General features: G+C 35.0%; 1 non-coding gene across 1 annotated transcript; it reads left to right on the forward strand.

The window, feature by feature from the left end:
* Positions 1–21042: 21042 nt before the first annotated feature.
* On the forward strand, positions 21043–21111 carry Trnav-uac (transfer RNA valine (anticodon UAC)). The gene has a single exon. It is a non-coding gene; the product is annotated as a tRNA-Val (tRNA).
* The last annotated feature ends 510 nt before the right edge of the window (positions 21112–21621 follow it).

Below are 21621 nucleotides of genomic sequence, written 5' to 3' on the forward strand. Positions count from 1 at the left end.
ATGTAAAGACTTATTTCATACTCATTTAGAGAGATGAGAGTGACATAGCACAGTTCATCTTAAATATCTAGTATGTTTAAATGAATGACATTAATGACTGGCCATGAAGGTAACTCGATAAGTTTGACAGTCAGATATGAGATGCCATTTAGGACAGCCCTATACTTAACAGGTTTTTTTTTTTTTTTGATTGAACTTTTGATTTCATTGACTACCTCCTTGCTTGGTACAATACCTGTGTTACATTATTTTTAAATCCATTTCAAAACCTCCATTTTTGCCTATGATGGAGTAACTTGTAGAAGACTAAACCTTCTGCTGAAACTATTAGCAGTGCTAGGAAACTAAAATTCTTTTGAAGACATTGTAGAGCTGCTGAGTCAGTTAAGATTCAGGAGAGAAGGATACAGACACATTCTGTACTGGGTTTTCTCCTGTGTTATAAAAATAAGAAAAAGCAACTGGAATAGTTGCATGGAGCTTTTGATATTTTGTTGTTCTGGCTCAGGTTACAGTGGGATCTGCTAAAGGACTGTGTCAAAAGAGTGAGGACAAACCACAGGCAGATCAATCTTTATAATAGTGTTCAAACTCAGGCTCAAGCAATCTCTTATCCTGACTGGATTGAGTTGATCTGTTCATCTACCTTGACTTCCCTCTAGGAAAGAATAAAATTTTCTTTGGTGGAAGGTAATAGCACCTAGGATCTGTATATTTTTCCTATAGACATTTCATAAAATCATTCACATAGAGTGCTTGGCAGTCAAAAAAATAATTGCTAAGTGTACAGTAAGACCAAGAGAAAAAAATCAAGAATGGGAATGGTTCAGAGCATCAAAATAGTCTTGATACAGATTACACAGACTTGGGAGTTACAGAGGTACTAAAACATGATAACTAATTTTGTTATGAAAATGCATGCTGAGATTGAAAATTTCACTAGAGAAGGGGGATCTATAGAAAAGAAAAGGAAATTTTGAAACAGATAAAATGTAGTAACTAAAATTAAGAACCCAATAGATAGGTTTAATTAAAGGTTAGATACAGTTGAAAAGAGGAATAGTAATCTAAAAGATAAATTAATAGAAAATATTTAGCAGAATATACTTGTCAGTTTGGTGCTATAACCAAACCAAGCTAAGCCATAAAGTCTTTTCAGTAATACACCAAACTCCACCTTCTATTTTACAGCTTAGGAGTAAAAAAAGTCTTTATTATAGTGTAATTGTAATTCTTCCTATTTTGATGTGTCTGGTTTTATATTTTTCTTGTAGTGTTTATTTTGAAATGTATAGTAAATATAACGTGGAGTTGGTAAGGACGAAAATTATTACTACTTGTAAATTTGTACATGATACCCTCCAATCAGTGTCTGAGCAAACAAAAATTATTACATAACTAGTATCTTATGCAGAGTTCACCTGTTCAGCAAACTCAACTATTTAGAATAGAACCTTAGAATGAAACAATAAGCAAAACACAGACAGAAATAGGTAAACAGAGGTGGTTGGTAAAAAATGTATTTTAGCATAATGGAGTTTTTGAAAATAGCTGTAGATAGTACAATTCCTTTATTGTGTTTATTTATTTTTATGTGGTACTGAGGATTGAACCCAGTGCCTCACATATGCCAGGCAAGCACTCCACCACTGAACCATAACCCCAGTCCAAGCATAAAGGAGTTTATGAGGATCTTACTCTTATGTAGGATAATGCTTATAGTATAATGGTGATCTGGTAAACCTGCTCTTTGCAAGTCAAAAAGTAAATCAGAAGGAAGTGATGGGTAAATTGTTGAAGAAATGGGTTTGGTACATTGTTTCATCATTTGTAAGACTACACCATGAATTGTATCATTCATTTATGTATGTATAAGAAAGAAAAAATGCTCTCAATTACATTTTGACAGCCTATTAATTGTGAAATACATCCCAATTTCAGAGATGCTATAATGTGGAGGATAAAGTCTATGGCAATCCTGTTTTTAAGTCTAATTTGTTATTTGTCTGAGTTGGGCCAGGAAACTTCTTTGAGAAAATTTCCTAATACATAAATGTGGGATAGTAAAAGTTCAAAGATCATTATTTTTCCTTTACTCTTTACATCTCCTAAACCATGGCTATATCCAAAGATATCTAGAGACAGGTTCCTATGTGATTTTTATTTGTAGGGATAGAATCTTTTAGAAAGTACATTTTAAGAAAATTTCCAGTCCATCTAAATTTCATTATTATGATTGAATTATAATTATGCAAAATTTTTGCTATTCTAATAATCCCCAGTAAATATAGCATTAATTAGCAAATGCATCTTTTTAAACAAATGTTTGAATTTTGTGATGTTTGGCAAAGTAAATATTTCTTGATTATATTCATCATATTCCTATTTTGAAGATACCCAGGAAACCCAGAATAACATCATTTTCTTGAGCATTAAAATATTGATAACATCACTTTTGTGTTCATTCTTTCAGGATTTTTTTCAAGCCACATTCAGTTGATAGGATGAAAAAGTTTAAGATAAGGCTAAATGAGAATGCCAGAGTATTGGTGAATCATCATCTGAATTACCTGAACAAATGACTATTGAAGAAAAGAGCAGCAAGGCTAATAGTACATATTTGGGATGGAGGAGATGCTTTCACCATTTAATTATAAACAATGTGAACTTACTGTCTAGATAAAGTCATAATAATGAACTTTTATTTCTCTCATTCCCTGGTGTTTTAGGAAACACAATGCTGTATAACTTTCTCATGCTTACTCACATATTCTACATTCACTCCAACATTTTTACTATGCCTGTCTCAAGTCATAATGAATTATTCCATCCCATATTTCTGATTTTTACTAGTTCATAAATAATGATATATTGCATAATATTATCCTAATTGTTAAATAACTATTTTTAAATTGGCATTTAAATAATTTTACTAGTCTTATAATCTGAAATAATGCAGTTTAAAAATGCATAGAACATTTGTGAAATGTGTGGTCTTAGCCACATAGTTTTTCCATGTGCTATATGCATATTGACTCTTTACTAAATTCTAAGGTTCATCATGAGTAAAGTTTATTTTATTACAATTTTATGTTTGTTACAGATGCAGTAGTATTGAGAGCACATAGAGCAGGTAGGCCTATACCTTTAATAACAGTCCCTTTTACAATAGTAAATTTGACAGGTAGTAGAGAAGAAAAAATAGAAACTGTTGAATTTCTTCTTCACCAGACTTACTTGATATAATACTCGAGGGCATCATACTAGACATTGAAGAGATTGCAGGTAGCTAGGACAACCACAATCTGATATTGCATACTCCCTTGCTTTCATGAATAACTTTGACAGAAATTCTGCATCTTTTTGGTCAGTGCCTGATAATTTCTTCCATCACATTCTTTCCTTATGTAGTTTAAGTTTGTTGTTGTTAACATAAAAATTATTTTACACTACAGAGAAGTGTAGAATTTTGTCTAAAGTACCTGCAAGAATAGAGAATTCTGAGTCCATCAGATTTTTTAAATGTTTAATTTTTAAATTTTTTTCAAAAATTAATTCATACCATTTCCCCTAAAATTTAAATGTAAAATTATCATATGAAGCAGCAATTCTGTTCTTAGGGTTATACTAAAAAATGTTGAAACAGGTTTACAAAGTCTTGTTCATATTATGTGACATTTATAACTGAATAACTTTTATTTTTGGTACCAGGGATTGAACCTAGGAACACTTAAACACTGAGCCACATCCTCAGCCTTTTTTATATTTTATTTTAAGACAGGGTTTTGCTGAGTTACTTAGAGCCTGGCTAGGTTGCTGCAGTTGGCTTTGTACTTGAGATCCTTCTGCCTCAGCCTCTTGAACTGCTGGGATTATAGGCTTGCACAACTGTACCTGGCCTAAGTAACTTTGAAGTATTATATTTAGGAATGTTTCTACTTGGTGATATACCTGTGATTGTTTAAATATTCTCTATATTAAAATCTCAAATTTGGGACAATGATTTTATAGTCTCTGTATAAATGATACTTAAGTTCTTTTGTTTAATTCACTAATTGGCACACTTTTCTGGATATATTTTCAATATAAATATAAGTTCATTTTGACAATGATAATATCTTTTATATTCTATAGCATTCTTAATTATAAATCACATAGTAGGTAGTGAATTCATGAAGGAATGGATGTAAACAATCTTGAGATATTTAAAGTCAGCAAATGGATAAAATCATTATATTAGTTTTGTGATTACTAATTTTTATTACATGAGAAAGGAATATATATTAGCTAAATTAAACTATTTTAAATATTTTTATAAATACTTTTCATAGAAATTATTTTAACACTACTGGTTTGTATGAATAGTCCTAGATATGCATTTATATGAAGAGATCTCTATTACAACTTTAGTTTTATGCTTTGCTTTCTCCTTCCCATGTAATCCTGAATATTGGGCTGGTGATGGAACTACTTTCAAACACTGTGAACCACAGAACCTGTGCTGAAGTCTAGAAGGCCTCCACCTTCTCACAGCACTCATTCCTTCCTCCATCAGTGCACAGGGCCTTTCAAGAAACCCCCATTACGGAGACCCCACAGTGTTACTGAAGGAAGCCTTGGCTCCATCATGGCAATGCCCAGAAATGGAAGCAGATTTAGTAAGTTGATTATTTGTCTATTTTATTCAGCTTTCTGATTGTAGAACATGCATGTTGCTAGCTTTTATTATCTGCTTTCTTTGCCAGTTAAAATAAACAAATTAAGAGTAGGAAGGACATCAGAAAGATGGAAAATTCTAGAGAGGGTATTTTTGATACTACAGAGAAGTAATATTTGAATACCAGTCCATCAGAAAGGAACCAAATCCCATAAGAAGGACACGCAGAAATTCAAACTGGCAGTTTAGGGTGGTGCTTAATTTAGGATCATACCCCATTAGTGCTTGAAATAATTACTGTAGACTTGTACAATAAATTATCACCTCAGTTGTTACCCTTTTATTATTATTATGTCCTTTTGAATAGCCAGGAAAATATATATCTGAAAGTTTCTATTTACTTTATGCCTACTTCCCCTGATCATTTTTGGTGGTGTCTATTTTTAAAATTTTCAAAGTAATTTTTAGTTGTGGATGGATACAAGAATTTTATTTTATTTATTAATTTTTATGTGGTGCTAAAGAGGAATCCCAAGTGCCTCACATGTACTGGGTGCACAATTTACCACTGAGCCTCAACAATAGTCCTAGTGGTTTCTTTTTTAAAAATTCACAATTGATTTGACTTTTGCAACATGTTTTGATTTTAAACATAACAATTCAAAATTTCTTGAAATTTTTGGGGGTACCAGGATTGAATTCAGCAGCAATCGACCACTGAGCCACATTCCCAGTCGTATTTTATATTTTATTTAGAGAGAGGGTCTCACTGAGTTGCTTAGTGCCTCACTTTTGCTAAGACTGACTTTGAACTCACCATCCTCCTGCCTCAGCATTACAGGTGTATGCCACCACACCCAGCTAAACAGAACAATTTTAATGTTTTATTAGGTAATTATTTTTACTGAAGTTTCTGAGCATTTTTTGTACTATTTGCATTCTTTCTTGCCATGGCAGATTATTTCCTGATGTGTTTCATGAAATTTGGGAATATGAACTCCTGCAGTTTTTATCTGTGGGTAATGTGTATGGCCTTTACCTGTTTAGGTGTAACCCTACAGATTGATTTGCTGCAGTCAGCTCAAGATGATTCTTAAATTTTTAGCAATTTTACCTGTTAAACATGGCTATTATTAATGTTTAAACATATGAACTTATAATTAAGATAAATCCAGAAACAAAAGTAATGAATATGCAAGAGTAATTATTTCTGATTGTTCTAGTGCTTTTTACTATTGTTATCTGTGGTAAGAGTTACTTCTGTGGCATATTTATTGCAAAGTAACATGTAATGGTGTGCTCCTGCACGTTCTTCCCATTGTTAAACATTCAGTGTCATGTTGGTAGCATGAAGTCTGCTATGGAGTACTGTGGCTGAAGGAAATCAGAAAGCACTACAGGTCAGGACTTGACTGACTGTTTGTTGATTATCTAAACCAGGAGCTTATTAGTACATTTTTAGGTTTTGTCAACTATAATCTCTGTTTCATATTCTTTTCTTTGATTAGTAACATTTAAAGTACAAAACCAAAACAAAACAAAACACAAAAACATGTATAGTTTAGAAACCATAAAAAAACATCTATTCTTGTACTGGACTCTTGGTCTAGATTTAAGAAAGCAGTGTTGAAAGTGTTAGGAAATGAGATGAAATTAAAATTTACTGGACCTCTAGCTGTTAAGTAGTGAATGGCACAAAAATTGAGCAAGTAAGTGTTCTTATGGTTCATAAAACTACCAATGAGCAGCTGTGTTTGAATCATACTTGTTTGTTAATAACATAATAACATAAAAAAGTTGTGTCAGGTGGCATTTAAGTTTTTGTTCATAGTCTGAGGTTACCAAACTTACCTCATAATTTTTTTGTAAGAGACTGGTGTTTCTGTGAGGACTCAGTTGCAGTTTAGACACCCAAGCCTTCACCTTTTATCCCACTGTGCACCTAAACCCAAGCACTTTCCTGACAGTATCAGCAACCCCTACCAAGAAAGTGACAGTCTGTCTATACTTAAGAGTTCTTGACTTTCAGTTCTCTCTTTGTTAAATTTGCTTCCTGGGTATTGTCTGTACATTCTTGCAACCACCTTTATATATTTAAGCATTATATTTTGATCTACATTTCATTGATGTAGGAAAATTTTCAAATGTTGCTATAAATATAAGGCATGTTTAAATTCTATAACATTTTTAATTGTGAAAGAAAAAAATTGTGACTGTAGATGTATTTGATATTAAATTTTAAGAGATCAGAAACCAATCACTGATACGATGATTTTTGCTGCCAAGTTAATTTTTTGTCTAGATGTCAACATAAAATTTCTCCAGACTATCTTTATAATATAAGTGTATTCCATTATCATTTGCAACTGTTTATTAATATGAATTGGATTTTTTTTAGTGTTAAGTTACCAAGACAAAAATCTAGAAATAAGGCCAATTTTAATATTGATTTGGTAAGAAATCCTTGAGTTCAATTTTTAAAGTACTATTTTTAAGTAACTATTATTCATTAAAAGTTTAAATGTATATTTCCAGGCTGTAAATTTTATTCAACTCTGAATAAAGACTTGAATGCAAGTTCTTTTATGTTTCATAATCCAAGAGTGTAAAAGGATTTTTTAGTACTTCCTATTTGAAGACATTTTAGTTAATGTCTTGATCTCTTAACTTCACACATATGTATCTGACTATAAAAGACTGTTTTGCTCTGATTTTTGGATGTTGGTTTTCTATATTTTACCTGCAATGAAAATTACATAGTAGGATAAAATATTCATTAAGTTAAACATTGTCTCACTTTCCAATAGAGATATTGTTCACAAATTTTTTAAAATGGGATCAGATTTTGAGAATGGCCATGCTCTGTGAAGTCAACTGATGAAGTTCAGTCACCTGCAGGTGTTTGCCTCAGAAATCATAAACATAGATCTCAATGGAGTTAACACTTTAAAAATATATAAATACACATTTATATGTGTGTTTTTGTATACAAATAAACACACACATATTCACATATATATGTATACATATATATATATATCAAGCAAATAAAGCAATTTGAAAATTTTTATGAAGAGAGCTGTTATAATTATATCAGTGAGTTGTATTCTTAATATTTCCTTTTTTCTAATTACTATTCCAAGGCAAGTATACATCAATCATAGTATTTTGCATTCTACAGAATACAGAGTATTCATTTTTAGTTCCCTGTGGAGGAAAAGTGATTTTTTTTAAATTCCAGAAATCTAGACTGACATCATTTGTAGAGGGCCTTAGCAAAGTCCTCTTATCAGAAAATGTGATTTCATTTATATCTCTCTGAGATTCATTTAGATACTTCATATTCAGATTTTAAGAGAGAAAAATAAAATAGACCCCAGCTTTTTGTCCCCCTTGTGTTATAAGTATCAGTATCATTTCCTTTGTGGTTCATGGAAACTAGAAATCCCATATTTCCTTTTTTATCAATGTGATATTACAACTTTGTAGACAGAAATTATGACCATTATCATTTCAGTATGTACTGTACATTAATATTTTTCTAGGAGATCCAAGATGGCAGCATAGAGGGAGGCTGCATTCCTTTTAGCTCCATAACTCCAGTTTCAAACAGAGGATATCTGTTGCTTGGTTAGGCAGTTTTTGCTGCTGATCTATCCCCTGCTGTTTACCCCTTTTGTCTGCTGTGATCACCTGCAATCTGCAAGCATATCAATGCCTTTTTTGAGTGCAGATTGCTCACTGTCAGGCACTTATCACCCGCCATTTGCCTGACTCTCATCTGTCCATCACCTGCCTTACATCTATCCATCACCCAACCCACAAGGTCCACCTCCTGATCATCCGACAACAGTCGGCAAACTGATCTCCCACCGCCAGTGGAGCACCAGCTGCCTGCTGTTGCCTGGAAGTTCACTGATACAGTACCTGCAAGTTTGATTACACGTGTCTGCTGCCATTTTGAGACAACATCCAGGCCCCATAGGACCCCTGACTGGACTGATTGAGCCCCATCTCCAGGATCGCTCAGACAGATCAATCACTCCCTGCCTCTGAGGCCCTCACATCAACTGACTGCTCCCTGCCACCAGGACCCCTAGGCCAACTGACTGTGCCCTATCACTGGGACCCCAGACCAACTGTTTGCAACCAGCCTCCAGGATCCCACAACCATACCAAACACACCCGATCTCCAGGACCCCTGCCAGACCAAACACATCCCATCTCCAGCACATCCTGCTGACCACAGCTGCACCCTGAGGTGCAGATCCCCATTTGCCAGCACATTTTGAAGCCAGAGTGGCCATCTTGGATAATCCTGAAAGCGGTAGCTTGGATCTTCAAGTGAGGCAATTCCCATCCTGAGACACCTGCTGGAGGCTTGAAGCTCATTGTCACGTACCACTCATGCATCAGGCCACTGAACTCTGGGAGGTTTCAATACTATGTGACTGTTATACTGTAGATGTTCTGTTTTTCTCCTTATTGAAAAAGTTTAAGATTTTATTCCTTCCCTTTTCTTGCTCTCTTTTCCTTTTGTTTACCTGTTCCCTCAGAGTCTGTTTCTCTCTTTTTGCATGCTAACATCCAATTTCTTTTGATTACACTCTCACCCTTTCTATTATCTCGAACTTCTGTATATTCTTTCTTATTCCATTAACAGCCACCTTCTACATCTCTCTGCATCCTCTTTGTCCTCCATTTGAAACTGCAGACCTTATTACAAATCAGTTTGTTTTACTGAAGATAATATTTGAACTCATTCTGTTTATTATGACAATTTTGATATTGTCACCATAGGGGCTATTTGGTCTGGGATTGCATAGTGTCTGATTTGGGCACTGCAAATATTGATCTCCCCTTAAAGAAAGGGTTTTGGAAACCTATAAGGCCACTATAAGCATATAGGGGGAAATTTGCAATACCCCAGATCTGCACAGCTAGAGGGGAAGATACAAGAACAACATAAAAAAACAAGGGAAGAAAATGATCCAAACAAACCTAGATTCTATATTAATAGAATCAAATGACAGTATGTTAGAAGAACTGTCAGAAAAGGACTTCAGATTATACATGATTAAGATGATTTGTGAAGCAAAGGATGAGATAAGAGAGCAAATGCAGATAATGAATGATAATACCAATACACTGAAAGAGCACCTGCAGGAACCAAAAGAGCATTTCAACAAAGAGATAGAGATTCTCAAAACAAAACAAAACAAAACAAACAACAATGAAGGAAACAATAAACCAAATAAAAACACAAAGGAAAGCATCACCAAAAGACTAGACCACTTGGAAGACAGAACTTCAGACAATGAAGACAAAATATTCAATCTTGAAAATAAAGTTGCCCAAACAGAGAAGATGGTAAGAAATCATGAAAAGAATCTACAAGAACTATGGGAATTATGAAAAGACCAAATTTAAGAATTATTGGGATTGAGGAAGGCACAGAGATACAAACCAAAGGAATGAACAACCTATTCAATGAATTAGTATCAGAAAATTTCTGAAACATAAAGAACGTAATGGAAAATCAAATACAAGAGGCTTATAGAACACCAAGTACACAAAATCACAACAGGTCCACACCAAGGCACATTATAATGAAAATGCTTAACATTCAAAATAAAGATAGGATTTTGAAGGCCACAAGAGAAAAGCATCAGATTACATATAGGGGGAGACCAATACAGATAGCAGCCAACTTCTCAACCCAGACACTAAAAGATAAAAGGGCCTAGAACAACGTATTTCAATCTCTGAAAGAACATGGTTGCCAAACAAGAATCCTATTCCCAGCAAAACAAACCTTCACATTTGAAGATGAAATAATATCCTTCCATGATAAACAAAAGTTAAAATAATTTACAAATAGAAAGCCTGCACTACAGAATGTTCTCAACAAAATATTCCATGAGGAGGAAATGCAAAACAACAATGCAGGTCAGCAAAGGGAGGAACTACCTTAGAGAAAAACCACTCAAAGTAGAACACAAGCCAATTTGAAAACCAAAAATAAACCAAATGACTGGGAATACAAATCATATCTCAATAATAATCCTGAACGTTAATGGCCTAAACTCATCAATCAAAAGACATAGACTGGCAGAATGAATTAAAAAGAAAGACCAAACAATATGCTGCCTGCAAGAGACTCATCTCATAGAAAAAGACATCCACAGACTAAAAGTGAAAGGATGGGAAAAAAATCTATCATGCGCATGGACTCAGTAAAAAAGTGGGGGTTTCCATCCTTATATCAGATAAAGTGGATTTCAAGCCAAAGTTAGTCAGAAGGGATAAAGAAGGACATTCCAAACTGCTTAAGGGAACTGTAAATCAGGAAGACATAGTGATAGTAAATATTCATGCCCCAAACAATTGTGCCTCCCTGTATATCAAACAAATTCTTCTCAATTTCAGGAATCACATAGACCACAGCACAATAATTCTGGGTGACTTTAATGCACTGCTGTGACCAATAGATAGACCTTCCAAACAAAAACAACCAAAGAAACCATAGAACTCAATAACACAATCAATAAACTAGACTTAATAGACATATATAGAATATTCCATCCATCAATGAGCAGATTCTCTTTCTTCTCAGTAGCACATGAACCTTCTCAAAAATAGACCATCTGTTATGCCACAAAGCAACCCTTAGAAAATGCAAAAAATTACAGATACTGCCTTGTGTTCTATCAGATCATAATGGACTTAGAATAGAAGTCAATGACAAAATAAAAAACAGAAATTACTCCAACACCTGGAGATTAAATAATATGCTATTGATTGAAATATGAATAACAGAAAACATCAGAGAGGAGATAAAAAAATTCTTAGAAGTCAAACAAAACGACAATGCAACATATCAAAATCTCTGGGACACTATGAATGTGGTGCTGAGAGGAAAATTCATTGCATGGAGTGCATTCCAGAAAAGAATGGAAAGTCAACAACTAAATGACCTAACATTACAGCTCAAAGTCCTAGAAAAAGAACAGAATAACAGCAAAAGTGTAGAAGACAGGAAATAATTAAAATCAGAGCTGAAATCAATGAAATTGAAACAAAAGAAACAATTCAAAAAATTGACAAAACAAAAAGTTGGTTTTTTGAGAAAGTAAACAAAATAGACAAAACCTTGGCCACAATAACAAAGAGAAGGACAGAGAAAACTTGAATTGCTAAAATTTGTGATGAAAAAGGAAATATCATGACAGACACCAATGAGATACATAACATAATGAGAAGCTACTTTGAAAATCTGTATTCCAACAAAATAGAAACTACCAAAGACATTGACAAATTTCTAGAAACATATGCTCCTCCCAAACTGAACAAGGAGGACATACACAATTTAAATAGATCAATATCAAGCAATGAAATAGAAGAAACCATTAAAAACCTACCATTCAAGAAAAGCCCAGGGCCAGAAGAATTCTCAGTCAAGTTCTACAAGACCTTCAAAGAAGAATTCATTCCAATACTTCTCAACGTATTCTAGGAAATAGAAAAGGAGGGTACCTTACAAAATTCTTTCTACGAAGCTAATATCACAGTCATACCCAAACCAGGCAAAGATACATCAAGGAAAGAAAACTTTAAACCAATATTCTTGATGAATATAGATGCAAAGATCCTTAACAAAATATTGGCAAACAGTATCCAAAACCATATTAAGAAAATCATGTACCATGATCAAGTGGAGTTCATCCCTGGAATGCAAGGATGGTTTAATATCCATAAATCAATAATCGTAATCCATCATGTCAATAGACTTAAGGATAAGAAACATATGGTTATTTCAATTGATGCAGAAAAAGCATTCAACAAAATACAACACCCCTTTATGCTCAAAACACTAGAAAAAATAGGGATATTAGGAGCGTACCTGAACATTGTAAAGACTATTTATGCTAAGCCAATGGCCAACATCATTCTTAATAAAGAAAAACTGAAATCATTCCCTTTAAAAATGGGGACAAGACAGGGATGTCCTCTTTCACCACTTCTATTCAATATTGTCCTCGAAACTCTAGCCAGAGAAATTAGGCAGACTAAAGAAATTAAAGGGATATGAATAGAAAAAGAGGAACGTAAGCTGTCACTATTTGCTGATGACATGATTCTTTATTTAGAGGATCAAAAAAACTCCTCCAGAAAACTTCTAGACCTCATCAATGAATTCAGCAAAATAGCAGGCTATAAAATCAACATGCAAAAATTTATATGCAAGCGAAAACACTGCTGAAAGGGAAATGAAGAAAAAAACTCCATTTGCAATAGCCTCAAAAAAAATAAAATAAAATACTTGGGAATCAATCAAACCAAAAAGGTGAAAGATCGCTACAATGAAAACTTCAAAATATTGAAGAAAGAAATTGAGGAAGACCTTAGAAGATGGAAAGATCTCCCATGTTCTTGTATAGGCAGAATTAATATTGTCAAAATGGCCATACTACCTAAAGTGCTATACAGATTCAATGCAATTCCAATTAAAATCCCAATGACATGCCTTACAGAAATAGAGCAAGCAATCGTGAAATTCATCTGGAATAAAATGAAACCCAAAATAGCTAAAGTAATCCTTAGAAGGAAGAATGAAACAGGGTGTATCGCAATACCAGAACTTCAACTATACTACAAGGCAATATTAACAATAATGGCATGGTATTGGCACCAAAACAGACAAGTAGATCAATGGTACAGAATAGAGGACATGGTCACAAACCCAAATAAATACAATTTTCTCATGCTAGACAATGGTGCCAAAAATATGCAATGGAGAAATTATGGTCTCTTCATCATTTGGTGCTGCGCAAACTGGAAATCCATATGCCAAAGAATGAAACTAAACCCCTATCTCTCATCCTGCACAAAAATCAACTCACAATCGATCAAGGACCTTGAAATCAGACCAGAGACCCTGTATCTTATAGAAGAAGTGGTAGGTCCAAATCTTCACCTTGTTGGCTTAAGATCAGACTTCCTTAACAGGACTCCCATAGCACAAGAAATAAAAGCAAGAATCAATAACTGGGACAGATTCAAACTAAATAGCTTTCTCTCAGCAAAGGAAACTATCAGCAATGCAAAGAGAGAGTCTACAGAGTGGGAGAATGTCTTTGCCCTCATACTTCAGATACAGCACTAATTTCCAGAATATATAAAGAATTCAAAAAACTCTACACCAAGAATACCAATAACCCAATCAACAAATGGGCTAAGAAAATAAACAGACACTTCAAAGAAGAAGATATACAAGCAATCAACAAACATATGAAAAAATGTTCACCATCTGTAGTTATAAGAGAAATGCAAATCAAAACTACCCTAAGATTCCATCTCACCCCAATTAGAATGGTGATTATCAAGAATACAAGCAACAATAGGTGTTGGAGAGGATGTGGGGAAGAAGGTACACTCACATATTGCTGGTGGGGCTGCAAATTAGTGCAGCCACTCTGGAAAGCAGTGTGGAGATTCCTTAGAAAACTTGGATTGGACCCCCTGTTTGACCCAGCTATCCCACTCCTCGGGCCTATAACCAAAGGACTTAAAATCAGCATACTTCAGAGATAAAGCTACATCAATGTTCATAGCTGCTCAATTCACAATAGTCAGAATGTGGAACCAATGTAGATGTCCTTGAATTGATGAATGGATAAAGAATCTGTGATATATATATATATATATATATATATATATATATATATATACACAATGGAATACTACTCAGCTATAAAGAATAATAAAATTATGGCATTTGCAGGTAAATGGATGACATTGGAGAACATCATGCTATGTAAGAAAAGACAATCTCAAAAATCCACAGGATGAATGATCTCACTGATAAGCGGATGATGACACATAATGGGGGGTGGGAGGGGTGCAAGAATGGAGGTAGGAGGAGTGTATAGTGGGAAAAGAGGGGTGGGAGGGGATGTTTGAATGATTCAAACATCATTACCCTCTGTAATCTTCATTACTCAAATGGTATGCTATTACTCCATGTACAAACAAAAACAATATGTATCACATTTGTTTACAATAAAATAAATTTTAAAAAAAGATAACCTGCACAAATAAATTTTTGATACATACAAAAAAAATTTTTCTACAAAAAATAAAATCTTTAAAAATAGACATTTGTTTCTTTTTTTTGTAGCTGTAGAGACAATGAAAATTAAATTGTCCTGCTGGTTGATTATTTTTATTGTTAAAGATTGTTTCTAAGTGAGTTAAGGAAAACAATATCAGTGTTTTCTGTAATAAGTTAACACTTCCACCCCTTGAGATCCACTTGATATTTGTGTAATTATTTAGATATATTAAAATAATAATATAATTGTCCTTACTTTTCTTTACAATATATGTGATTTTATCACAGGTATAAAAGATGTTGGTATTTGGGTCTATATATAGATCATCTAATTCTTTCATTAAATTATACATTCCCCCCCAGAGGTGATATGCTACAGATTATATTTTTTTAGTTTAATTCATTTTAGAATCTAGAACAATTTATTTTCATTCCTCCCTTTGCACATATACACATAATCTCTTTCTGATTCATCATGGCCTGACTGATGATTTCAAATTTACAATGCTGAAAAATCAATACACATTTATAAGGACCCATACTTCACATTTTGAATTTTTATCTTTTCCCTGACTGGCAATTTGCAGTATGATACTACTTTGTGATGCAGTATCACAACTCCCAGTTAGCCCTGAAGCCACAGGACTAAACTATAAGACTCAATAGAATTCTGTGTTGCTAAACTGTGATATTTAGTGAGTTAGATATATTTAAGTGCATTTCCAACTTAATGATATTTTTATCATAGAATTGGTATATCAGGATATAAGCCCATGGTAATTTGAAGAGCATGTACTCTTATTCAAGAATATTTTGGAGATTTTTTTTGTTTATTATTTTTGATGAGTTTCAGGCATTTCATTGTTTTTGGCAAAAATAATCTTGGTATTTGCCTTTGGTTATATAAAATGTTAAAATTAATATGGTGATAAGCACTATTTTTGCATTGTTTAGTCTAACTATTTGGAATATGGTATATATCTGTATTTAAGTCTTTTATCTCTCAGTAAATATTTATACAATTCCTTTTTTATCTCTTGTTTTTCATGATTTTATTATAAAAGGATTTATTTTTATAGAATTTACATTACCTGATGTGATGAGAGAGGCAAGTTTCTCCTTGAAGTTTGTCTCATCTCACATTCTATAGTTAATGAAATAGATCAACTTTACTTTCTATTAATATCAAAAAGAAAATGATTTAATTTTCTTTCTAATGTTGTATTTAAAATAACACTATCTACTTGTTTAATTATTTATATTGATCACATGATGTATCTGCATGTTCCTACCATATGGTGTAATAATTTCAAAGTAAATCCAAGATAAATTTACTAATGGAATGACCCCAAAATAACTGAGTCCAATTTGTCTTCTATCATTTCTGTAAAACTGCATCATACACCTTTGCTTACAGTAGTAAATATTTTGCCTTCAATATATTATATATAATCAATGTAGGCAACTTTTAAACTGTAGTTAACTTCAGCTAATTTTTGCCATAAAATAATACTTTGAAGTACATGTATTTTCTTAATCTACCTTTCAAAATTGCTTCTTCTTCAAATTATCAGGATTTAGAGACTTAGAGGTGATAATAACTCTAGTTCTAATGACAGATAAAATTGTTAACTCTAGTCTTTATTTCTGGATAATTAGTGTATTCCATATTAGTTTGACAAAGGAATAGCAAATGTTTTGCATCATTTACAGCAATTAATAATACTCAAGAGCAATGAGGTCTTTCTTAGTCTAAACTTATCCATGTAACAAGAAGAGTACAGAATACATTGTAATTTGTATTTCGTGAAAACATTTTCTGAATGGATTTCTGCAAAGTAACTGTCAGTAAAACTCAACTGGATTGCAGACTAATGACTTCAGGATATTTAATAAAAAGGTGGTATAGCAAGTAAATGTTAGAGTTAGGTTAAAAGTGATAAAAGCTCATAACTGTGGCAAGTAAATTAGTGTATCTCAGTGTCACTGACCTATTTTGGATTGATTTAATTTCGGCTGGAAAATAATTTTGGCACTATGACTTATGGACAAAAGGAAAACATCTTTAGCTTAGATTAAGATAAACTAAACATTTACACCTTATACCACACACATTCAGCACATAATAGTAATTAAAAATTTGTGGTGTCAGAATTATTGTATTTAGATTAATTATATAATGATATGCTGGCCCAAGACCACATGTAGTCAGCAGAATTCATAAAACCAATTTTGTTGAAGCTTCAAGAAGCCATGACTGAGGTAGAGAGCCCCAGGGGCCTATTACTTTCAAGAAATACAATCCCAATTTGTTCATCCACTGGAAGGGGGAGAGAGTGTGTTGGGGTATGGCATATCTGACCTGAGTGTTCCAGCTCCTTCCTGGTCAAGGAACCCTGCTGAAAACTGACAGACTACACTACCCTCCAGGCCTGCTAGGTGGTGCCATCCTTGTTCAGCCTACACCAGACATTCTGGCCATCTGGTTACACCTATTCTGCTACAGCCTGTTGGTCCCCACCAGGTCTAGTGGCCAGGAAAGTCATGGAAGCATATTCAATTTCTCACTAGAGGATCACCCAGCAAGGCACTGGACCCAGCAGCACTGACCTTGCACACAGCTCCTCCAAACCTTGGCTTACCCACTCTATTGCTCAGTCAGGGAAATGGCCTAGTATCCTCAGATACACATGGAGTGATGGCTGGTGACAGCTTTAGACATAGAACTATGGTGCCTCCTCAGCAGCTTTGTGAGTTAGGTGATGATTGAGTTGAAAAACATCACCAAACCCTTGCAAGGTGCTCCTCCTCTTCTACAGTGCCCAAACAGGTGACAGCCAAATCTGTGATACTGAACTTCTATTCTAGGTGGAAGTGGGTGTCTGCTGTGATCCCTAGAGAGAGAAGGGACTGAGTCATTTAGCATGTGTGATGGAGGCCAGGAGGCAGCTAGCCAAAATGGCAGAGCCATTCTGTGCACACTCCACCTGCCAGGCCCCACTACATTTGCTACTTCCCTGCAATTAGCTTGCCCCCAGAAATTTTCTTGGACCAAATTTCCAAGAAGTCCTTCAACTTCCCTTTAAATGCACATATATCTGGAAAATATGCCATGGCATAAGGGTTCATCCTCTTGAACTGACTCATGCCTCTCAGACACAGGCCCTTTGTGATGATGCCCAGGGTCTTTATAGCAGGTCCTGGAGGATGCAGACTACAGGTTAGTGTCATGCCCTGGTACAAAAGTGCTCCAAGAAAGTGAATGTGATGGATGAAACAAGCACCTGATTGTGATGTGAGGAGCACAGTTTTCCAGTGCATAATACCATCTTGACCCATGCCTCATGCTGCAAGATCAGAATTGTACAACATTTCAAAACTGAATATTGAAAAACGGAATCACTATGAACTTTTCTGTAGTGCACTAAATGCGGAAAGTTGTTGCAAATTAAAAGATAAATTCAGTGAACACATACTAAACATTTTTTTCATTGCTAATTGTCTGAAAAAATAAACCTATTGACCACTGAGCTTCAAAATAATGTAACAAAACAGAAAGAAGAAATTGAGAGGTCATTTGGTAAGCAAAGATAATCACTAACAGTAACTCAATTTGCAAAGTACATGAATGCTTTTGCAAATTCATGGCTCTCTCCTGTTTCTTGCAATGGACAGCAGATTACAAGTATGCTGATTTTGCTTGTCCTACACATGACATCACAGGTCGTGTGTAGGACATCAGGATGAGGAAAGACTTTTCTTCCACCATACCAGCAGTACCAAAGCATGACAACTTACACAAGTATAGAATTGGAAAGCCAGCTCTGAGTGATAGCTCTCAAAGTAAATCATTCCCTCATCATCAAAATTTAAAACATAATAAATTGCTACTAAAGTGCAGAAATGTAGACCTGATATGGTTGAAACGTGAATTTAAAAAGTGGAAAATTAAAAGAAAAACTAAAGTTGTTATGAGAGTTATTGTCCATGAATAACAGATCCTAAAACATTTATAAAATACAAAATATGTTTTTTCTTTTCAGTGGTTTCTATGCACCACAAAGATGCTGCATGCCCAATATCACTGATTTCCTTCTTTAAATGTGAACTTTCCAAAAAGATGTTCTTGAGTTATGTGTACCCTTGAAAAACCAAAACAAAATTTGCACAAAACCATGGGAAAGATGAGAACATTTCCTTCTAAGCTCAACACTACACAGCATGGCTTCAAAATATCCACCAAAATGCATTCTACTCTGATGTATGACTAATTGTAAGTAGTAATAAAAATATACTAAAAATTAGCAAAAACACTATAAAAATGCTTCATTAGAGTTGTGACTGGACCTACAATAAAACATGAAAGCAGGTTTTAAATATCCATCATGGCTCCTGAGTGACATCAGAAGAAACCAAGATATGTTTTCAACACAGACTCACTCCATTTCTTTAAGGAAAATAATATCTTCCCAAAGCAAAGCAAAATACAGTGAAAAAGCATAGTGCCAATAGCAACTCTCTTTTGTCATCACATCTAGGTTTCCCAGTTGACATTTAGGTTGACTTCCATTGCTTCCAGGTTTATCATTCCCCTCAGTGGGTGTTATACTCCTCCTGTGCTTATTTTGGACAGGCATGTTCCTGTCGTGGGGTTGCCCTAGCATTTTGCAGATGGGTCTGATCACACTTCAGGGAATGGTTGAAGAGCAGAAGGACCACTGGCACTTGCTGAATATTAGGAGGTACCGTTCCTCTTTCTTATCCAAGATTTTAACCAATGGCATAAAAATGAGGCTTTTCTTGACTGGGGAAGCCACACAGTCATCTTTAAGTCACTTTTCAGGATGTCCACATATTCATTATTTACCTCAGTATCCACCTCAACAGTGGCCATGAAGAATCATTCAGCTAAGAGTCTCTGCTCCTCTATTTCCATCTTCCACTCTGAGTAAGACACATAAGGTAAGGGGCTGTGCTTGGACTGTGTAAAGATCTCTCTCTGGCTGGCCCACTCTCAGGGCAGGGGCAGGACTGGGATGTGTGAGCTTCTATTGCATCTTGAAGACAAATCTATTATTTTTTTGTTCTCCCCATGACAGCTGGCAGCCTTGCCACCTGCCTCATTCTTCCCACAGTGGTCCAACGCCTGGGAGTTGGAAACATTCTGTAAGCACATGGAGTTGCTGATATACATACAGTAGCTGTGATCCACAGCAACCGAATTGGTAAGGTGTGAAAACATCTGACAGCTGCTCATTTCAAATAACACTCTTGGCTTCCTGGGTGGCCTGCTCAAATGTCTATTCTGCCAGGTTGGGGTCAATAGGACTGGGGAAATCCATGCAAAGAACTGCATCAAAATTCAGAGGACTTTGATGATAGGGAAGATTCAGATGCCTGCCTTTATAGTCAGCAAGCAGCAAAAGAAAAGGTTCACTATATGACCCTTTGGGTTCTTACTATGGAGTCCAGCAAAATTGTGCATGCTCTGGGTCAGAGTGCTGACCAGAGAGAAAGAGGCTGTGTGCTCTGGTGACCCCAGGAGGGCACAAGTTCCTAGACAGAGCCTGGGAGGGGACCTGGACTCTGGGTACCCCTGCATATTCCAGCAGGACTGAAAGCTGAGCTTGGCACAGGCTTGAGCTGAGGCATGAACATCATGGTAGGGTGGGCAGAATTCTGCCTACAGAACCCAGCATGAGGTGGCCAACAGACTCCCAGCACAGTGGACCAGGATCAGGTATGAAGCAGTTCATGGTGGTAGAAAAAAGGAGAGAGGGAGGAAGAGCAATGTAACTGGGAGCCCAGTGGTGAGAGGGATGTGGGGAGGTTAGAGAGGGATGGAGTTATACAGGATTCAGGCTGGAGAAGCCTCCAGGAAATTTTTGTAATGTGGTTAATTTCTTGAAGTTGTTAACTACAATTCTAAGCCCCCACAATATATATGAGAATTACCTTGAAAATTGTGCACATTTAAGAAATATCAATTATAAGTTTTATGATACAATTATGAAAAATATATCACACATAAAAATGTGAAATCAATGACATGAAACCAGCAGAAACAAAATAGTATTATAGAAGACTACAGGTCAAACATATTGTCTTATTAAAAACAAAGTCTAAAGAAGAACCAGCTCAATGCTGCCTGGGTTACTGTGATTAAGAACCAGACTGCCCAGTGAATGTCAAGACTTCCTACAACATGCACACACACTCATGAGCATTTATAGTTAGCTTCCTAATATTTTAAAAATACAGCTGAGGGCTGGGGAGGTAGCTCAGTTGGTAGAGTGCTTGCCTTACAAGCACAAGGCCCTGGGTTCAATCCCCAGCACCACACAAACACACACACACACACACACACACACACAAAATACAGCTGAATCTGTGCTTTAGAACAGTTCATGAAAAAGTAAAATTCATTTGAATATATGATTGTCACTAACACTGACAATCTGGCTCAGAGCTATATTCCCAGTGACTAACTGTGTTTGGTAGTTAGTTAAGTAACTAAAGGAACAAATATAGGAAATCACAGATAAAAGATCATACTTTGCAAAGCTTTGATTAAAGACAAAAGTCTTAGACTGGATACAGTAGCACATTCTGATAATCCCAGCAGCCCAATAGGCTAAGTCTGGAGGATCACAAGTTTGAAGTCAACCTCAGTAGCTTAGTGACAAGTTATCTCAAAATAAAAAGTTAAAAAAAAGAGAAACTGGGGATGTAGCTCAGTGGTAAAGCACCATTTAGTTCAATCTAAGTATAGAGAGACAGAGAAAGTGATCAAAGAGTCTTAAGGCAAAAAAATGAGAAGTACAAAGATATACTCAAAGAAAGAATGTGC

Source organism: Sciurus carolinensis, chromosome 11, assembly GCF_902686445.1.
Source record: "Sciurus carolinensis chromosome 11, mSciCar1.2, whole genome shotgun sequence".
NCBI lineage: Eukaryota > Metazoa > Chordata > Mammalia > Rodentia > Sciuridae > Sciurus > Sciurus carolinensis.